This window comes from Meles meles, chromosome 1 (assembly GCF_922984935.1).
Source record: "Meles meles chromosome 1, mMelMel3.1 paternal haplotype, whole genome shotgun sequence".
In the NCBI taxonomy this organism is placed as follows: domain Eukaryota; kingdom Metazoa; phylum Chordata; class Mammalia; order Carnivora; family Mustelidae; genus Meles; species Meles meles.
Genome location: NC_060066.1, coordinates 51,896,274 through 51,917,163, shown reverse-complemented (window position 1 = coordinate 51,917,163; position 20,890 = coordinate 51,896,274).

Sequence of the window (20,890 nt, the reverse complement as noted above, 5' to 3'; positions counted from 1 at the left end):
TGTATTTTTTTTTCAAAAGATATCTTTTTTTAAAAGAAAACTTTTAATCAAAAGTTATCAAAAAGATAACTTGTGAACTGTTACAGTGTTACCTTGTTTTGTAGAAAAGCATACTAAATATAGTCTTTGTCTTCTAGGTGGTCATAGCTACAAGTTTATCTCATAATAAAAGTATAAATGCAACAGTTTGTGTTTATTACACTGTCTGAATGTGTCAGGCACTTCTGTAAACATTTGATATATGTTAACAAACTAGGAAAATGGTGTAGGCCCTGCAGTGTTATCTTTTTCCTGCACTAATAGACGAGAATTATTTATAATGATCATACATAATTTGGCTTGCGCCAGCCTGAAAGTTTTAGCCACTTTGGTCTAAAATGGATCTTTGTAACTTCAGAAGAACAGCAGTTAAATGCCAGTAGCTGGCTTTTCAACCACAGTCTAATGCATTAACACTGTTAGCATCTCCATAGGGCTGTAGAGAGTGAGGTAAGTTAAGGGGTTATTAGTTATCTAGAAGATGTACTGCTTATTCATTTGTTCACATGAATTTTATAACTTTATTACACGTGCCAGGTGGAAATAGTAATGTTATGTTTAAAGTGACTAGAAAGAAAAATAAAGTGACTAGAATACATGAATAAAAACTACGTATAAGCAAATCAATACTAGAAAGAAGTGGTGGGAACCATGAAAAAACTACAGGAACGTAAAAAAGAAACACAAGAAGGGAGAAATGTCATATAAAAGTCAGGTGAACCTTCACAGAGATGGTGATATGGAGATAAACATCAAAATAGAGGTGTGATGTCACTCAGTGAGATGGAAGCATGCAGACACAGGGCAGTGCTGGGGCCAGACATCAACATTAAGTTGACAAAGACCTGTTCATCCTCAATAATTTTCTTTTCTTCTATTTCTTCCCAGGCCAAGTCTAGGCAAATCAAGAGAGAGTCACAGCCACCAGGAAAGTGCAGAAACAGTGGTGGGATTAATATGCGGTTCCCTAACGGGCAGACTTCGGTGGGCGAGGGCACCAGCTACCAGGGTTGGACTCCCAGTAACCACAGGACATGTTCTTCACACAAAAATAAACTCCATCAGCACAATGAAAAGGAGAAGAACAACAACTAAGAAACTTCCTATGATGGGAAAGTAAGACCATGCCAAGCAATACTAAGTGCTGGTGAAGAGTTGGGAAGATGAGAAAATTCATGCCCTCCTGGTAGGACTAGAGCTACCTTACGGGAAGAGATCTGGAACTGGTGAAACTAAGGCCATATATATTTTGGAAAACAGCATCTTACTTATGGTTTGTTTTCATATCGTTCATATCATTCTTATCGTTCACAATGGACAAATGCACAGGGTACTGATTACTATATATGTGGTTGCAGTACACACACACACACAATGTGTATACATATATACATGTATATATTTTTTTTCCATTTTATTTATTTTTTCAGCGTAACAGTATTCATTGTTTTTGCACAACACCCAGTGCTCCATGCAAAACATGCCCTCCCTATTACCCACCACCTGTTCCCCCAACCTCCCACCCCTGACCCTTCAAAACCCTCAGGTTGTTTTTCAGAGTCCATAGTCTCTTATGGTTCGCCTCCCCCTCCAATTTTTTTTTTTTAATAAACATATAATGTATTTTTATCCCCAGGGGTACAGGTCTGTGAATCGCCAGGTTTACACACTTCACAGCACTCACGATAGCACATACACTCCCCAATGTCCATAACCCCCTCCCCCTCTCCCAAACCCACCTCCCCCCAGCAACCCCCAGTTTGTTTTGTGAGGTTAAGAGTCATTTATGGTTTGTCTCCCTCCCAATCCCATCTTGTTTCATTTATTCTTCTCCTATCCCCCTAACCCCCCATGTTGCTTCTCCTTGTCCTCATATCAGGGAGATCATATGATAGTTGTCTTTCTCCGATTGACTTATTTCACTAAGCATGATACGCTCTAGTTCCATCCACGTCTTCGCAAATGGCAAGATTTCATTTCTTTTGATGGCTGCATAGTATTCCATTGTGTATATATACCACCTCTTCTGTATCCATTCATCTGTTGATGGACATCTAGGTTCTTTCCATAGTTTGGCTATTGTAGACATTGCTGCTATAAACATTCAGGTACACGTGCCCCTTCGGATCACTATGTTTGTATCTTTAGGGTAAATACCCAGTAGTGCAATTGCTGGGTCATAGGGTAGGTCTATTTTCAACATTTTGAGGAACCTCCATACTGTTTTCCAGAGTGGTTGCACCAGCTTGCATTCCCACCAACAGTGGAGGAGGTTTCTCCTTTCTCCGCATCCTCTCCAGCATCTGTCATTTCCTGACTTGTTAATTTTAGCCATTCTGACTGGTGTGAGGTGATATCTCATTGTGGTTTTGATTGGTATTTCCCTGATGCCGAGTGACATGGAGCACTTTTTCATGTGTCTGTTGGCCATCTGGATGTCTTCTTTGCAGAAATGTCTGTTCATGTCCTCTGCCCATTTCTTGATTGGACTGTTTGTTCTTTGAGTGTTGAGTTTGCTAAGTTCCTTATAGATTTTGGATACTAGCCCTTTATCTGATATGTCATTTGCAAATATCTTCTCCCATTCTGTCAGTTGTCTTTTGGTTTTGTTAACTGTTTCCTTTGCTGTGCAAAAGCTTTTGATCTCGATGAAATCCCAATAGTTCATTTTTGCCCTTGCTTCCCTTGCCTTTGCCGTTGTTCCTAGGAAGATGTTGCTATGGCTGAGGTCGAAGAGGTTGCTGCCTGCATTCTCCTCAAGGATTTTGATGGATTCCTTTCTCACATTGAGGTCCTTCATCCATTTGGAGTCTCTTTTCGTGTGTGGTGTAAGGAAGTGGTCCAATTTCATTTTTCTGCATGTGGCTGTCCAATTTTCCCAGCACCATTTATTGAAGAGGCTGTCTTTTTTCCATTGGACATTCTTTCCTGCTTTGTCAAAGATTAGTTGACCATAGAGTTGAGGGTCTATACATGTATATTATTATACATGTATAGAACATTGTATTTATTCATTTTCCTAGTGCAGAACTCCTAGGTTACCTATATATACCAATCTGTAGAAATTTAAAAATATATATAAATATGGAAATATACAAAGCAATGTCTAGAATTACACACAAGACCACTAATGTGTCTTAAAAGTTACTTGCTTTCTTTTTAAAGATTTTATTTATTTATTTCACAGAGAGAGCAAGAGCACAAGCAGGGGGGCTGCAGAAGGAGAAGCAGACTTCCCACTGAGCAGAGAACCTGACACAGGGTCTGATCCCAGGACCCTGGAATCATGACCCAAGCCGAAGGCAGACACTTAACCAACCGAGTCACCCAGGTGCCCTTTAGAAGTTACTTTCAAAGAAAAACAATCAAATTTAAGGCATAAATTGCACAATACCATTTACAGAAATCAAAAACATACAAACACCACCCTAAGGCATTTTTAAAGGCTATATCAAGGTTGAATTGGCAGGACACACATTACATATAGAAATGGACACCTATGAGTGGGGAAATGCCTAACAGTTGGGATGGATGGATGGATGGATGATATTGAAAACCAGAAAATATCAAATGTCCAGCAGGATTACAGTCGCTGTTTGCACATCAACCCAAAGACTAAAATTGAAGTTAGAACCAAAAATGAAACCAAAGCTAAAGGTAAAACCCGAGAGCTCTGGGACAGTAGAAGAAAAGAAGAACTGAATGACTTAGAAATTAGTTCATTTTTGGGACTTCTTTTGCATAAATAGGAAATGTCTGTATCATTTTAATAAAACAGAAATATATTATGTGTTAGGAGATGGAGTCACAGTGACAAAGCATGTCTGAAGATCATCTAGATGTTTCATGAGAGCAATAACGAAATGCAGGCTTCCAATGCTGACCACTGGAGCTAGCTCAGATGACACAGGCTTAAGTGCACAGTCCCAGCAAGACCACATTCCTATTAGACACCTGTCACAGGTTCATGGGCCTTAGGGTCACCTCTACTTCTGACCATATGACTGCCAATTCGGAGGTTCCCGTGACCCCTTCAGGTCGGATTGCTCCCTGGAATGACTCTCAGAACTCAGGAAAGTGCCATACTAACAATTGGTTTTCTTATAAAAGATGCAATTCAGGACCAGCCAAATGAAGAGATAATGAGCAACTGATGGATATTTCTAGGCAGAATTGTGACAATGATTAGTACTTGTCTCTTGGAAGCTATTTGGTAGGAGTATGGAAGTCAGATTAGTCTGAAGACTCGTGGCATACCTCCAAGTTAGTGGAATATAGGTGAGATAATAGGTATCAAAAGGAGGGGCTAGATGGATATTTAAGAAAAAAGAATCAGAGATTCAAGATGATGCACTGATTTGAGGATACGATTGAGATTTCTAGCCTGGGAACTGCTCGACTTCACTTCAATGTGCAAGTTTGTTCTAAAATTAGATTTATGCATAAGTCAGAGGAAAACATCTGTCCATAAGTATATGACCAAAATTAAACACCTCTTATTACTGATCTTAAAAATATACTTAGATGGATTCTGGAGTTAACCAGCCAAAAAAGTTATACTTTTCCTATAGAAAAAGCTATGTACTTTACCATACATACATGATATATATATTTTTCCCTATGTAATTTCGACACTACTGAAGGAGCCTCTTCTTACCATTCTGTTTCGTGTTTTAAGAACTGAGCTTCTCCCTATGGCCAGTATCTGCATAAGGGCAGGCATCATGAGTGAAAGGACATCGTACACCAAACATAAATGACTAATGGAAGCATAAGACAATCATTTTTTTGAGCAGGACCATGATTCTTTTCAGCTGCTTATAGACATAAAATTGTTCTGCAGGAAACGTGATGGCGCTGCTGCTCCTTAGAATTCTTTGGCAACACAAACGCTGCATTGCAAAAGATGTAAAGAAGGGAATTCTTCACCGACTTAAAGGAAAATCTAGGATTTGAATTCTTTTTAAGGGATAATTTGAGTGTTGGAAGGAAATTTTCATTTTTCAAAACCGTTAAGAACATAAATAACACCCTTAGCATATAACAGCTGCATACCCCCATGCTGAGAAGGAACGCATTATGCAGCTTTGGAGTGCAAATGCATGTTTATCTGAGATCAGTCCAAACCTGAGACTGTTCCAAGATTCAGAGGGTTGGCAAGAGCCCTGGGAGAGAGGGTAAGGTTTCCTTTGGAACTAAACTGAAAACAAATTGGTGGTGATGGTGAGAATACTTAGCATTAATATGCTTGAAAATATGTTACGGTACTTACACTTTTACTAGCTAAGGACACAAACGTGGGTGTGAATCAAATCAATGCTTCTGTGCTCATTTCATTTCACGATAGCTAGACTTTATGCAAGTGAAAAGAGAGTGTAAGTAACAGCTCAAAAATCAATAATTTAAAAAATTTGTATTAAAGGAAATCGTTATAACACAACCCATGTTTTCAGATGTCTTTTTAAAGGCTTTATTTCTTCCTGAGATTTAAGCTACATGGTAAGAAAAAAGGACGCTCCTTCAGCAGCTTCAGTGCAAGTTCCCCCTCTGGAGATGGCTTCCAGGACCTAGACAAAGAGATAAAGCTGCAACTTTCCCTGTCCTGTGCCTTCCTACCTTTTCATCCTGTCTTGATAATACTGTGGCACTGTATTGATTACCTATTCTCCTTAAACATTCCTTTCCAGGACTTCGAACCACAGATTGTAGCATCGTAGAGAAAATGGAATTTTATCACTTTGGTGTTGGATGTGATAGTAGTAAAACCTCTAGAAGTCATTTTTCATAATTTCTATTGCATTTGAAAGCAATCCCTTTTGTCACAACCAAACCATATTTTTATGTTAACTAAAATAGACGCATATGAGAGAAAATGAAGCTTTCTCCCTGTGGTCTGATCTAGTTCTACAGTATATAAAAGTCTATTTACTGACTTGATGGATTATTTTAAGCAAAATTCATAAGCATTCATAATTTTAGACCTCTTTTCAGATGCGTTACAAATACTTTCCTGTTTAGAATTTGACATTGGGCAATTAGTCATCTCTCATTAAGAAACACTGTAAGAACTATGGAAGGCAGGCTTCCTATTTATTTTATTTTTTTCTAAGACTGTATTTATTTATTTGAGAGAGAGAGAGAGCACAGAGGGAGAGGGAGAGAGAGAAGCAGACTCCCTGCTGAGCGGAGAGCCTGATGCCCCTGGTTCCCAGGACCCTGAGATTTGGACCTGAGCTGAAGCCAGATGCTGATTTAACCAACTGAGCCACCCAGTTGCCCCAGGGCTTCCTATTTAAAGCTTAGATTTGAGCAAGATCATTTCTCTCTTTTTGGATTTTTAGGTTCAATTTCAATGTTTATATCACCTCAGCATTTCCTGACTTAAGTTCCTTGATGTTCCCCAAACACCTCATGCACAATACCACTGTGCCTTTGCTTATGCTTTTATTTACCTTACAGAGCAGCGTTTCCATCTGGTAAGATCTATCATGATCTAGATCAAACATCACCTGTTCGTTATGGGATTCCCTCTCACCAGCCTTATCTTCTTCTTTTAATTTCTGAAACCAAAAATGTTTCATTTGCTGTTATAAAGGGAGAGGGGATCTAATGTATTCTTACCTACCCAGTACCTGGCTATCTAGTGCATGTTCTCATTCCTGTAGTATATCTGAGGCTCCCAAACTTTCATGTGGTTAGATAACTTGTCTATGGTGACCCAGAGAAGACACAGTGAGGCCAAAATGTGAACTGATAGAAAACTGATAGAGAATTGTACTCCTCGGATCTTTAAGAAGAAGCCAATTTTAATTTACTTAACCAAATTGCAGGCTACTAACTGAGCCTGCTTTGCTCTTATCCTGTCGGCTTGTTAAATGGTGATTAACAGTTTTGGCCCTCTCTTTCTTATTTCCAGCCCTAGCAACCAGAAAGGTGGACTGATATGATCCTTGCTTAAAACATGACAGGAAAGCACTCCAATCAATACTTCCCTGTATAGACCACCTCGGACTCGGCAGATAGCAGACTGGAGTGCACAAAGATTTATGGTTATCCTTGAATTTAAGTCTTTTAGTGGAAATGTGGGGAAGGTATAAGAGGTCCTTCAGTTCTTTACCAATATAATCCAGCCAAAATTATCTGAGTTTTTGTTTGTTTGTTTGTTTGTTTCTATATTGTTTTATAAGGAAACCTAAATCTCCTTAATAATGTAATAAAATGTTGATGTTCTCTGCCAGTATGCCTTATCTTTACATCTCTCTTAAGGAAACATTTTAGGAGAAATGTGGATTGACAAGAGAGGATTTTTGAATTCTTGCATTTCTTGTTCTGAAATAATTTAAATATGACCCTTATTTCTAACAGGCCCACTCATTAATAATTTATTAAAATGAACTTGTTCATTTCTTAAATTATACCCACTGTCAGGTAATTGCAGTCTTATTAATTTTTATCTTCCTAGGATATGGCATAATAATTGGCAAGTAAGTGCACAGATAAATGTGACTGACATTGAAGTAGAATAAATCATCAGATCAAATTAACAAACTATACATTATGTATCTATAGTTAATATACCTAATATAATGCAGCATTCTGTAGGTGTGAAAATAATCTAGTTTCCTTCAGAAAGATGTGTTTTAATAGCTTTTCCATTACAAGCGAGAATGAAGTGAGCTCTGTATATTCATTTCCTTGTTCTGCGTATGGCCAGTTGTAATTATTCATGAAACATATGGGGAGAATAAGGTGCATAGTGTAAATTCACGGAGCAGAATGGCTGTCTTTGTGTGAAGCTTGCTGTCTCATATGGGGAAAGAACCCCTGACCTTGGCCTCATTAACACCAAGCTCTAATGAGCTGAGATAATGGGCCCAGATTGTTACACCAGCAGGTATCAAATCTAATTTAATTCAGCTATTCCTCGTTTTCGTAGGATTGATTTTTCAGAGTCTGATACTCAGGTACATATATTTTCTAAGATTTCTGATACAGTATATATTCACATCCTGGTGGCTGGGCCTATAGAGTGAACATCAATGTATTAATCTCTTCATACTTAACTCATTTCAGGTAAGTTACTTAGTTGCTGCCATAAAAGGTATCTTTAGGTACATATGATTCCATAATATGTTTTGTAGTTCATGGGTCAGATGCCAACAGCTCAAAGAAAGAGCATAAGTATAAGAGGCAGAAAAAGCTTGCTGAATCCTAAACCGATCAACTAATAGTTACCAGCTGACTAAAAATTAAAGTTTTAACTTTCATCCATTTTATCCCTATAATGGGAAGTACACAGAGAGGTTGTTCTAGAACCTAAGGGCAAGTCTCTCTCTTCTTAGACTGGTAATCATTTAACTTCTTTTGGCCTTACCTCTTATGAATAAATATACTCTATTGAATTCAATTGTCCATAAAATATTTCATTTTAACTTTGAAATTTTAGTTTTGAGAATTTTAAAATTAAATTCTACAATTGCCCTAGAATGATGTCTCCAAACTGTTATCACCTCTTTGGCAATCCATCTTTTGCAATCTGGAGGGAGGATTGGGACATCCTCACTAATACCCAGCAAATCAAACAGATGTGGGAAGCCAAGGGCAGCACTTCGGAAGTGCATTGTGAGAACCAGAGGAGCATTCGGAGGCGCAAATCTGAATCAGGCTGTATAAATGGAGAGTAGGGCCTACTACCAAGTTCTGCAAAATTCTTCTCTGTCACTATTGACCTTATTCACATTCTATTCATATTTCTTAATGATGTCTCCTAGATGGTCTGTCATATGTTCATCTCCCCTAAACCACCCAAACTCTCCCTGATTCTCCATGATAGAAATCCAGTTTTCCTTCTACTGACTTCTTTTACATAGAACTGCAATGTTCTATGTCCTTCCTCATATTATGCAATGGTTGGCATTTGGTGATGTAAGGATGGAGGTTTTCCTCATCTCACTTAGACAGAAGGCAGTTAGGGCCAAGGCATGTTCTCTTACTGTTTCACTAAGCCTCTAATATAGGATTTACATATTTTCCTTCTTTATTTCTTATGTCTCCTCTTAACAATGGAATTATATATGAATTAATGGAGATGTGGATGTAGCAGTATACTAGTGACTAAAGAAAGATATTTAGAATTATCATGTCATTTTAATTATTTTATTCCTCAAAAGAATTATCATGAGGGAAGTGACTTCCATGCTAGTCAACTTATGAAAATTGTTACTACTTATAAGAACTAAGAGTCATGATACATTTTGACTATCATTTAGTAAAGCAGCCTGCAATTCATCTTGCATTATCATCGTATATATTTTGAATTTGGAGAGAATTGTAAACATATAAAATAGTCTTGTTTTGCTTAGATAGACTCTTCTTCTCACCCTTTGTTCAATATCATTAAAATTTGTCTACCTGAGCAAGGACTAGTGAGATTTAGCACTGGAAGGATCCCAGCAAGCCAAGTAAAAACACTAAACATTTAGGACACTACTTCCAATTTTTTGAAGATTCAACTTATAGAGCATGCCCAGCCTCCAGCTCTCTTTTTTTTTTTTTTAATTTATTTATTTGACAGAGAGAGAGACCACAAGTAGGCAGAGAGGCAGGCAAAGACAGAGAGAGAGGGAAGCAGGCTCCCCGCTGAGCAGAGAGCCCGATGCGGGACTCGATTCCAGGACCCTGAGATCATGACCTGAGCCGAAGGCAGCGGCTTAACCCACTGAGCCACCCAGGTGCCCCGCCTCCAGCTCTCTTATACCAACCATGAATGAACATTGTTAGTGTGGTGATTGGGACAATATCAACACTTCAAAAAAAAAATTTTTTTTAAGTGAGGGAAGTAAAGCAATATTCGACATGGACAAAATTTAAGTATGGTTTTTACATTTCATTGAATAAGGAATCAGTTTCTGTCTTTTGACATCTTAAAATTCCTGCTCATTTTGATTAAAAGAATTAAAGCACAGTCTAAACAGAATCAGCCAGGACATTAAATACATGTCAGAACAGGTATCCGTGAAAACATGGCAATCTCTTGTTCATAAGAGTTTGCTTTTAGTACCACATTTATAGATGAGAAATTATAACAATTTCTAAAATATGCTTTATTAAATGAGTAAATAAATTTATTTTATTCCATTTGCAATTAAAATCTATCAATAAGATTGTTTTCTTTTTCTCCCTGGCTAACCCAGGCCTGAGAATTTGAAAATAAATAAATAAATAAATAAATAAATAAATAAATAAACAAGAGCTCAACTTTCTAGAATTTTTAGAAAAAGAATCATAACAAATGCATGAGATTGACAGCTGTGTCCCAAATGCCACTTGAGAGTACAGACCAAGGCTGTCAGTGGTAGCAATAAAACAAAGGTATTGATGCTAAGCATCAACACAGAGTCTGCATACACAGCTGGTCACACAGAAATTGTAAGGAGTTAAGACAGGGAATCCCAATGCAAGGACAAAACTATAGGATCAAAGACTGGAATGGGAATTGGTCAGATTCAGGAAAGAACCCAGAAGCCCATGAAAAATCCAAAGGTGTCAAAGTAAAGCCAAGGATCTGTGCAAAAGAAATAAGATAGCAGACAAAATTAGGAAAGCAGATGGCTTACTGAAGGAGTTTGATTAAATATTTAATTATTAATTATGTATTTTAAATTTGCAAGTGTTTTAACACAGTTCATGCAGAGAGTCACCTATAGGATATTAGAGACCTTAAATGTGAGGATATTTTGTTTTTATTTTCAGTCCCAAACAGAAAAAAAAAGGTATTAAAGCTTACCTAAAGTATGAAATAACTAACAGAATTTAGAGAAAATTTGAACCAGCATTGCGTAGGATGGAAAATGATGCTGGAGTTCCTTAATCTAATCTGGGCAGCAAAAAGCCATAAACAAAATTTTCAGTGTGCTATCATTAAAATTGCTTAGAGCTACAGTTTACTTATAATGCAATGTAACATTCAAATTCTTTAAATAAAAATTTATATTGGCCTACCCCATGACCAACAATTTTAATGTCATTTCAGGAAAAAAGTAAACTGTAGATCCCTAAGGGAAAATCTGGGCAATATCAATAAATGAAAGAGCCAAGGGCTCTTGGAACAAGAAATGCAAAAGATACAGTAACTCTCAATATTAAGATAGCAATCTATCATAATCGGAACTTTCTTAGGTCCTGGACTTGCTTGTCATGCAGCCTCCTATCAGTAATCTTCCAATAACCAAGAAGATTCTGAAAAGAACAAAAGCCTATTTCTACAAACCTTGTCTTTCTGTTTTAACAACTTTATTGAGATAATAACTTTATTGAGATAGAGTTGTTATACAACAAAGACTGCACATGTTAAAATGTATAACTTGATGACCTTAACATATGCATAAACCCATAATACCATCACCATGTTCAAGGTAATAAATATATCCATCACCTCCAAAAGTTTCTTTGTGTCCCTTTGTGTGTGCTTGTGTACCTGTTTCATTTGTTTTGTTTTGTTTGTGGTAAGAATACTTAATGAAAGATTTATCCTCCTAACAAATTCTGAACAGAAAGCCTCTTCCTGGAAACTATGTCCTGATCTCTATTGCATTTCCAGTTAATGCCTTCCCATTCTAGGTCTAGTATACACAGTAGAAAATTGGGTGAAAGAGAGGCATGGTGCTTTGATCTAGAATCAATGCTGAGTAGATTTTGGAAACTTTGAGATTCTTTCATAAAAGCCAAAATGAAAATACTATGAATACATAAATATAGTATTGATAATGATGTGTAGGTGTTTAGTTTCTTACTTGGAAAATGACTCATGTGGCTTATATTACAATGCATAATTAGGGTGGGACAATTAAAAATAAACAAAAAAAGACACTTTTAAGAGATCTAGACATCCCACTTATATAGGATACAGTCAAGAATTATGCTCACTACTAGTTGTGAGTCTCGTCTTAAACAACACATCTGTAGTTCTGATTTACAAGAGAGGAGAAGATTAATTAAACAGACAACATAAAACATTTGAAATTCCAGATAAGAAACTATCACAATGATTATCTCTTTCATATACCATGATTATGGTCACTAAAAAGCTAAAATTTTTGCTTTCTTAAAAATTTTATTTTTATTTATTTTTTATTTTTTTTAATTTTTTTTTTCATTTTAATTTATTTTTTCAGCGTAACAGTATTCATTGTTTTTGCACAACACCCAGTGCTCCATGCAAAACGTGCCCTCCCTATTACCCACCACCTGTTCCCCCAAACTCCCACCCCTGACCCTTCAAAACCCTCAGATTGTTTTTCAGAGTCCATAGTCTCTTATGGTTCACCTCCCCTTCCAATTTTTTTTTTTATAAACATATAATGTATTTTAATCCCCAGGGGCACAGGTCTGTGAATCGCCAGGTTTACACACTTCACCACACTCACGATAGTACATACCCTCCCCAATGCCCATAACCCCCTCCCCCTCTCCCAATCCCACCTCCCCCCAGCAACCTCCAGTTTGTTTTGTAAGATTAAGAGTCATTTATGGTTTGTCTCCCTCCCAATTCCATCTTGTTTCATTTATTCTTCTCCTATCTCCCTAACCCCCCATGTTGCTTCTCCACGTCCTCATATCAGGGAGATCATATGATAGTTGTCTTTCTCCGATTGACTTATTTCACTAAGCATGATACCCTCTAGTTCCATCCACATCATCACAAATGGCAAGATTTCATTTCTTTTGATGGCTGCATAGTATTCCATTGTGTATATGTACCACATCTTCTTTATCCATTCATCTGTTGATGGACATCTAGGTTCTTTCCATAGTTTGGCTATTGTAGACATTGCTGCTATAAACATTCAGGTACACGTGCCCCTTCGGATCACTATGTTTGTATCTTTAGGGTAAATACCCAGTAGTGCAATTGCTGGGTCATAGGGTAGGTCTATTTTCAACATTTTGAGGAACCTCCATGCTGTTTTCCAGAGTGGTTGCACCAGCTTGCATTCCCACCAACAGTGTAGGAGGGTTCTCCTTTCTCCGCATCCTCACCAGCATCTGTCATTTCCTGACTTGTTAATTTTAGCCATTCTGACTGGTGTGAGGTGATATCTCATTGTGGTTTTGATTTGTATTTCCCTGATGCCGAGTGACGTGGAGCACTTTTTCATGTGTCTGTTGGCCATCTGGATGTCTTCTTTGCAGAAATGTCTGTTCATGTCCTCTGCCCATTTCTTGATTGGACTATTTGTTCTTTGGGTGTTGAGTTTGCTAAGTTCCTTATAGATTTTGGATACTAGCCCTTTATCTGATATTTCATTTGCAAATATCTTCTTCCATTCTGTCAGTTGTCTTTTGGTTTTGTTAACTGTTTCCTTTGCTGTGCAAAAGCTTTTGATCTTGATGAAATCCCAATAGTTCATTTTTGCCCTTGCTTCCCTTGCCTTTGCCGATGTTCCTAGGAAGATGTTGCTGCGGCTGAGGTCGAAGAGGTTGCTACCTGTGTTCTCCTCAAGGATTTTGATGGATTCCTTTCTCACATTGAGATCCTTCATCCATTTTGAGTCTATTTTCATGTGTGGTGTAAGGAACTGGTCCAATTTACTTTTCTGCATGTGGCTGTCCAATTTTCCCAGCACCATTTATTGAAGAGGCTGTCTTTTTTCCATTGGACATTCCTTCCTGCTTTGTCGAAGATTAGTTGACCATAGAGTTGAGGGTCTATTTCTGGGCTCTCTATTCTGTTCCACTGATCGATGTGTCTGTTTTTGTGCCAGTACCATGCTGTCTTGATGATGACAGCTTTGTAATAGAGCTTGAAGTCTGGAATTGTGATGCCACCCACTTTGGCTTTCTTTTTCAATATTCCTTTGGCTATTCAAGGTCTTTTCTGGTTCCATATAAATTTTAGGATTATTTGTTCCATTTCTTTGAAAAAAATGGATGGTATTTTGATAGGGATTGCGTTAAATGTGTAGATTGCTTTAGGTAGCATAGACATTTTCACAATATTTATTCTTCCAATCCAGGAGCATGGAACATTTTTCCATTTCTTTGTGTCTTCCTCAATTTCTTTCATGAGTACTTTATAATTTTCTGCGTATAGATTCTTAGCCTCTTTGGTTAGGTTTATTCCTAGGTGTCTTATAGTTTTGGGTGCAATTGTAAATGGGATGGACTCCTTAATTTCTCTTTCTTCTGTCTTGTTGTTGGTGTACAGAAATGCAACTGATTTCTGTGCATTGATTTTATATCCTGACACTTTACTGAATTCCTGGATAAGTTCTAGCAGTTTTGGAGTGGAGGCTTTTGGGTTTTCCACATAGAGTATCATATCATCTGTGAAGAGTGATAGTTTGACTTCTTCTTTGCCAATTTGGATGCCTTTAATTTCTTTTTGTTGTCTGATTGCTGAGGCTAGGACTTCTAGTACTATGTTGAATAGCAGTGGTGATAATCGACATCCCTGCCGTGTTCCTGACCTTAGTGGAAAAGCTTTCAGTTTTTCTCCATTGAGAATGATATTTGCGGTGGGTTTTTCATAGATGGCTTTGATAATGTTGAGGTATGTGCCCTCTATCCCTACACTTTGAAGAGTTTTGATCAGGAAGGGATGCTGTACTTTGTCAAATGCTTTTTCAGCATCTATGGAGAGTATCCTATGGTTCTTGTTCTTTCTTTTATTAATGTGTTGTATCACATTGATTGATTTGTGGATGTTGAACCAACCCTGCAGCCCTGGAATAAACCCCACTTGATCGTGGTGAATAATCCTTTTAATGTACTGCTGAATCCTATTGGCTAGTATTTTGGCGAGAATTTTTGCATCTGTGTTCATCAAGGATATTGGTCTGTAGTTCTCTTTGTTGGTGGGATCCTTGTCTGGTTTTGGGATCAAGGTGATGCTGGCCTCATAAAATGAGTTTGGAAGTTTTCCTTCCATTTCTATTTTTTTGGAACAGTTTCAGGAGAATAGGAATTAGTTCTTCTTCAAATGTTTGGTAGAATTCCCCTGGGAAGCCGTCTGGCCCTGGGCTTTTGTTTGTTTGGAGATTTTTGATGACTGTTTCAATCTCCTTACTGGTTATGGGCCTGTTCAGGTTTTCTATTTCTTCCTGATTCAGTTGTGGTAGTTTATATGTCTCTAGGAATGCATCCATTTCTTCCAAATTGTCAAATTTGTTGGCGTAGAGTTGCTCATAGTATGTTCTTATAACTGTCTGTATTTCTTTGGTGTTAGTTGTGATCTCTCCTCTTTCATTCATGATTTTATTTATTTGGGTCCTTTCTGTTTTCTTTTTGATAAGTCTAGCCAGGGGTTTATCAATCTTATTGATTCTTTCAAAGAACCAGCTCCTAGTTTCATTGATTTTTTCTATTGTTTTTTTTTTTTTTTTGTTTCTATTTCATTGATTTCTGCTCTAATCTTTATGACTTCTCTTCTCTTGCTGGGTTTAGGGTTTCTTTCTTGTTCTTTCTCCAGCTCCTTTACGTGTAGGGTTAGGTTGTGTACTTGAGACCTTTCTTGTTTCTTGAGAAAGGCTTGTACCGCTATATATTTTCCTCTCAGGACTGCCTTTGCTGTGTCCCACAGATTTTGAATCATTGTGTTTTCATTATCATTTGTTGCCATGAATTTTTTCAATTCTTCTTTAATTTCCTGGTTGACCCATTCATTCTTTAGAAGGATGCTGTTTAGTCTCCATGTATTTGGGTTCTTTCCAGCTTTCCTCTTGGGATTGAGTTCTAGCTTCAGAGCATTGTGGTCTGAAAATATGCAAGGAATGATCCTAATCTTTTGATACCGGTTGAGACCTGATTTGTGACCCAGGATGTGATCTATTCTGGAGAAGGTTCCATGTGCACTAGAGAAGAATGTGTATTCTGTTGCTTTGGGATGAAATGTTCTGAATATATCTGTGATGCCCATCTGGTCCAGTGTGTCATTTAAGGCCTTTATTTCCTTGTTGATCTTTTGCTTGGATGATCTGTCCATTTCAGTGAGGGGAGTATTAAAGTCCCCTACTATTATTGTATTATTATTGATGTGTTTCTTTGATTTTGTTATTAATTGGTTTATATAGTTGGCTGCTCCCACGTTAGGGGCATAGATATTTAAAATTGTTAGATCTTCTTGTTGGACAGACCTTTTGAGTAGGATATAGTGTCCTCCCTCATCTCTTATTATAGTCTTTGGCTTAAAATCTAATTGATCTGATATAAGGATTGCCACCCCAGCTTTCTTCTGATGCCCATTAGCATGGTAAATTGTTTTCTACCCCCTCACTTTAGATCTGGAGGTGTCTTCGCGTCTAAAATGAGTTTCTTGTAGGCAACATATAGATGGGTTTTGTTTTTTTATCCATTCTGATACCCTGTGTCTTTTGATTGGGGCATTTAGCCCATTAACATTCAGGGTAACTATTGAGAGATATGAATTTAGTGCCATTATTAGCCTGTAAGGTGACTGTTACTGTATATTGTCTCTGTACCTTTCTGATCTACTACTTTTAGGCTCTCTCTTTGCTTAGAGGACCCCTTTCAATATTTCCTGTAGAGCTGGTTTGGTGTTTGCAAATTCTTTCAGTTTTTGTTTGTCCTGGAAGCTTTTGATCTCTCCTTCTATTTTCAATGATAGCCTAACTGGATAGAGTATTCTTGGCTGCACGTTTTTCTCGTTTAGTGCTCTGAATATATCATGCCAGCTCTTTCTGGCCTGCCGGGTCTCTGTGGATAAGTCTGCTGCCAATCTAATATTTTTACCATTCTATGTTACAGACTTCTTTTCCCGGGCTACTTTCAGGATTTTCTCTTTGTCACTAAGACTTGTCAATTTTACTATTAGGTGACAGGGTGTGGACCTATTCTTGTTGACTTTGAGGGGGGTTCTTTGCATCTCCTGGATTTTGATGCTTGTTCCCTTTGCCATAGTAGGGAAATTCTCTCCAATAATTCTCTCCAATAGACCTTCTGCTCCCCTCTCTCTTTCTTCTTCTTCTGGAATCCCAATTATTCTAATGTTGTTTTGTCTAATGGTGTCACTTATCTCTTGAATTCTCCCCTCATGGTCCAGTAGCTGTTTATCCCTCTTTTGTTCGGCTTCTTTATTCTCTGTCATTTTGTCTTCTATATCACTAATTCTTTCTTCTGCCTCATTTATCGTAGCAGTGAGAGCCTCCATTTTTTATTGCACCTCATTAATAGCTTTTTTGATTTCAACTTGGTTAGATTTTAGTTCTTTCATTTCTCCAGAAAGGGCTTTTATATCTCCAGAGAGGGTTTCTCTAATATCTTCCATGCCTTTTTCGAGCCCGGCTAGAATGTTCAGAATCGTAATTCTGAACTCTTGATCTGACATATTACCAATGTCTGTGTTGATTAGGTCCCTAGCCTTGGGTACTGGCTCTTGTTCTTTTGTTTGTGGTGATTTTTTCCGCCTTGTCATTTTGTCCAGATAAGAGGATATGAAGGAGCAAATAAAATACTAAATGGGTGGCAAAGACCCCAGAAAAATGCACTGTAACCAAATCAGAAGAGACCCCAAATTGTGGGGGGGAGAAAGGGGATAAAAAGAGGTTCAGGAGAAAAAAAAGAAAAAAAATTTTAAAATAAAACAAATAAAGAAAAAATATAAAAAAGAAAGAAAAAATATATATTTAGATAAACTAGTCAAAAAACATTAAAAAATTTTATTTTTTTTAAGACTATTTGTTTTAGAGAGAGAGAGAGAACTTGCACAAGTGGGAGGAGGGCCAGAATGACAAGAGAAAGAATCTCAAGTAGACTCTGAGCAGGGCATGGAACCTGATGCAGGGCTTGATCTCATGAGACTGTGGCCTGAGCTGAAACCAAGAGTTGGATGCTTAACCAACTGTACCACCCAGGTGTCCCTATAAATTTTGCTTTCTTCTCCTTTATTGTATTTTGTCTTCTACAGTCTAAATAAAATTCTCCCCCCCTTTTTTTTTAAAGATTTTATTTCTTTATTTATTTATTTGACAGAGAGAAAGAGAGAGAGAGAGATCACAAGTGGGTAGAGAAGCAGGCAGAGAGAGAGGGGGAAGCAGGCCCCCAGCTGAGCAGAGAGCCTGATGTGGAGCTCAATCCCAGGACCCTAAGATCATGAAGCTCTGAGCTGAAGGCAGAGGCTTAACCCAGTGAGCCACCCAGGCACCCCAATTTCTCCCTTTTTTAAATGTGAAATTTTTAAAATTAAGATTTGGTTGACATACAACATTGGATCAATTTCAGGTGTACAACATGATTTGATACACGTGTCTATTGCGACATGATCACAACAAAAAGTCTAGTTAGCAGCTGTTACCACATACAGTTACAGAATTATTTTTCTTGTGATGAGAACTTTTAAGACCTACTCTCTTGGTGACTTTCAAATATGCAGTACAGTCCCCCTTTTTGTACTTTTGTATTTGATAACAGGAATTTTGTACCTTTCGACCACCTTAACCCAGTTCACCTCCCTGCCCCCAGCCCCAGCCTTGTGTGAAATGTTTAATTCAGAAAAAGGTCTGAGGCACCACCTAGAATTTTGTTTTCTTAAGAAAATTTTGTGGTGCTCCAAAGGAAGTATGGTTATGAAAGAGCAATGTGTATGCAAGTGGTGATATGTTGAAGGTAGGCAGCTTCTCTGTTTTGGTACATAAAGCCTCTGTGTATTAAAAGTGGAGACCCACCAGAGAGTCACCTATTCATTCTGGGATGCATGAAGACACAACAAAATATCTCAGTGTGTCCATTTTTGGTTCTGTATGCCATTTCACATTTTTCTCCATACTACTGTCTCTAGGCTGAATCTAGGCAATCATAATCTATCATTCCCCTAAACAATGTAGGATTTTCTGTGTGTATGTACATATGTGTGTGTATACGAAATGGATTTGAGAATTTAAAAGAGGTAGTGATTCAATAATCTGGTGATATAATCTATACACATTGAGATATAAGTAATAAGGAAGATCAGATCTTATGACAGTCTCATAATTTTTCATTTACCTTGGCTTTCATAAATCCAAATATCTTAGATGAAATTCAGTTAAAATTCCTAATTAAATATATTATTTATGTCATAATCAGGACAACCACTTTTCTATTTAATTATATGCATTATTTAATGAAAAATTAATAGTTTCTCTTGCCTTTACAAATATAAGCTGCTTACCATCACTTAGCATTTTCCTATGTAGTGCCTTTTTATAGACAAATTTTCTCATTTCAGTGAATGCCTAGATAAAAATAAGCAAGGCTGCTAATTTTTCTTGTTTGTTCTTATTTAGACAAGCCAACTCCATGATCCCCTAATACCCTGAGCCATACATGGGGGAAGCTTGTTCTGCAGATGTTGCTGATATTTTACATATTAGAATACTCTCCATAGCCCAGAGGAGTTAAAGTGTTAATGCAATTAGATTCTTAATTTCAAGTCCAAATATTTTACTTCCCCATAGTAATCCTGCTTATTAAGTATGTAGCACATATGGGCAGAAATAATCCTCTCTAATCTAGGGTTCTCTAGGGTCCTTTCTTGACCTTTTTTATTCTGATAGTCAAAATACTGTCATGGATAAAAACTATGTATTCCTATATTATTATAACAGGGGTGGCTTAATAATTAGTAATTTTAATATTTATAACAATTATAAAAGAATTATTGAAATAAGACATTCTTTGAAATGACACATACATAAACACACCAAACACATATTTATATATACACAATAATTTATATATTAGTATCCATTATTGACAGGTTTTCTAAGCGGTCTGATGCCAGTTTCCTAAGTGGTGCAATCAAAGAAATTGTTTATTTGATAAATGGAGATGGTGTTCAAGTCTGGATTGTCTGAAATCTAAGATTCTGGCATTCTAATTCAAATGTTCTGTCATGTTCTGGCCTAAACTGTCTGCCTCACATTTCTGCAGTTATTAGCATATTGTTTTCAGCACTTCATGTGACCTGATGAGTAATTTTTAGCCTCTTTTTATGCACTTGTAAGGAAAAAAATTCATATTTGTGATACTGAATATCTTACTTTAACCACTCTAGTCACTTCCAGCAACTGGACCATTTCCACCATGGTTAAGTACTTTAAACCTCACTTAGAAAAAAGAATCAAAGCTTATTTTGGATCTAAACTACAAAGTAAGTCTTTTCAGCAAGTGAATGAGGCTAAAATGAGCCATGTGATATTTAGATTTGGAAACAGTGTGAACTCATGTTTAGCTTAATAGAGATATGGATAGGTATATATATATATATATACAGGTTAGTACAAATACAGCAATATTTTTTCTCTTGCAGTTGACAGACCCCAAAAGACACAATGGCTCAATAGCCGAGCACATCTAACATATACTTATTAGTTTCTAATACCATTAATACCAAAAAAAAAAAAAACCTCTAATAAAGGAAGAAATGGCTAATTCTAGTGCTAGGGCAAATAACACTTGACAAGATAAGCTTGGGGCGTCTTGTAGTGTCAGAAACTAAGGAGTGCTCAATACACACACACACACACACACACACACACACACACACACACAGAGCACGCTTTGATGAGCTATGTCAAAGGCACACAGGAGCCAACAGAAAGAGCTCCCAATGGCCAAAGCCATAACAACTTGAGCAGCAATACAAAAGAAATAACATTGGGTTATAACCCAAAGGCTAAAATAAATATATATCAATGTGTTCATAATGATATAAAGAAATAATAAACAAACAAATAAATACGGAGAAAAGATAATTGTGCCATCCAGAAAAATTCCAAATAATTAATGTAGAAAATCTGTGCTAAAGAGGAGGAGCACAACTCCCACTTCTTAGATATGGGCTGTGCATAGCAAC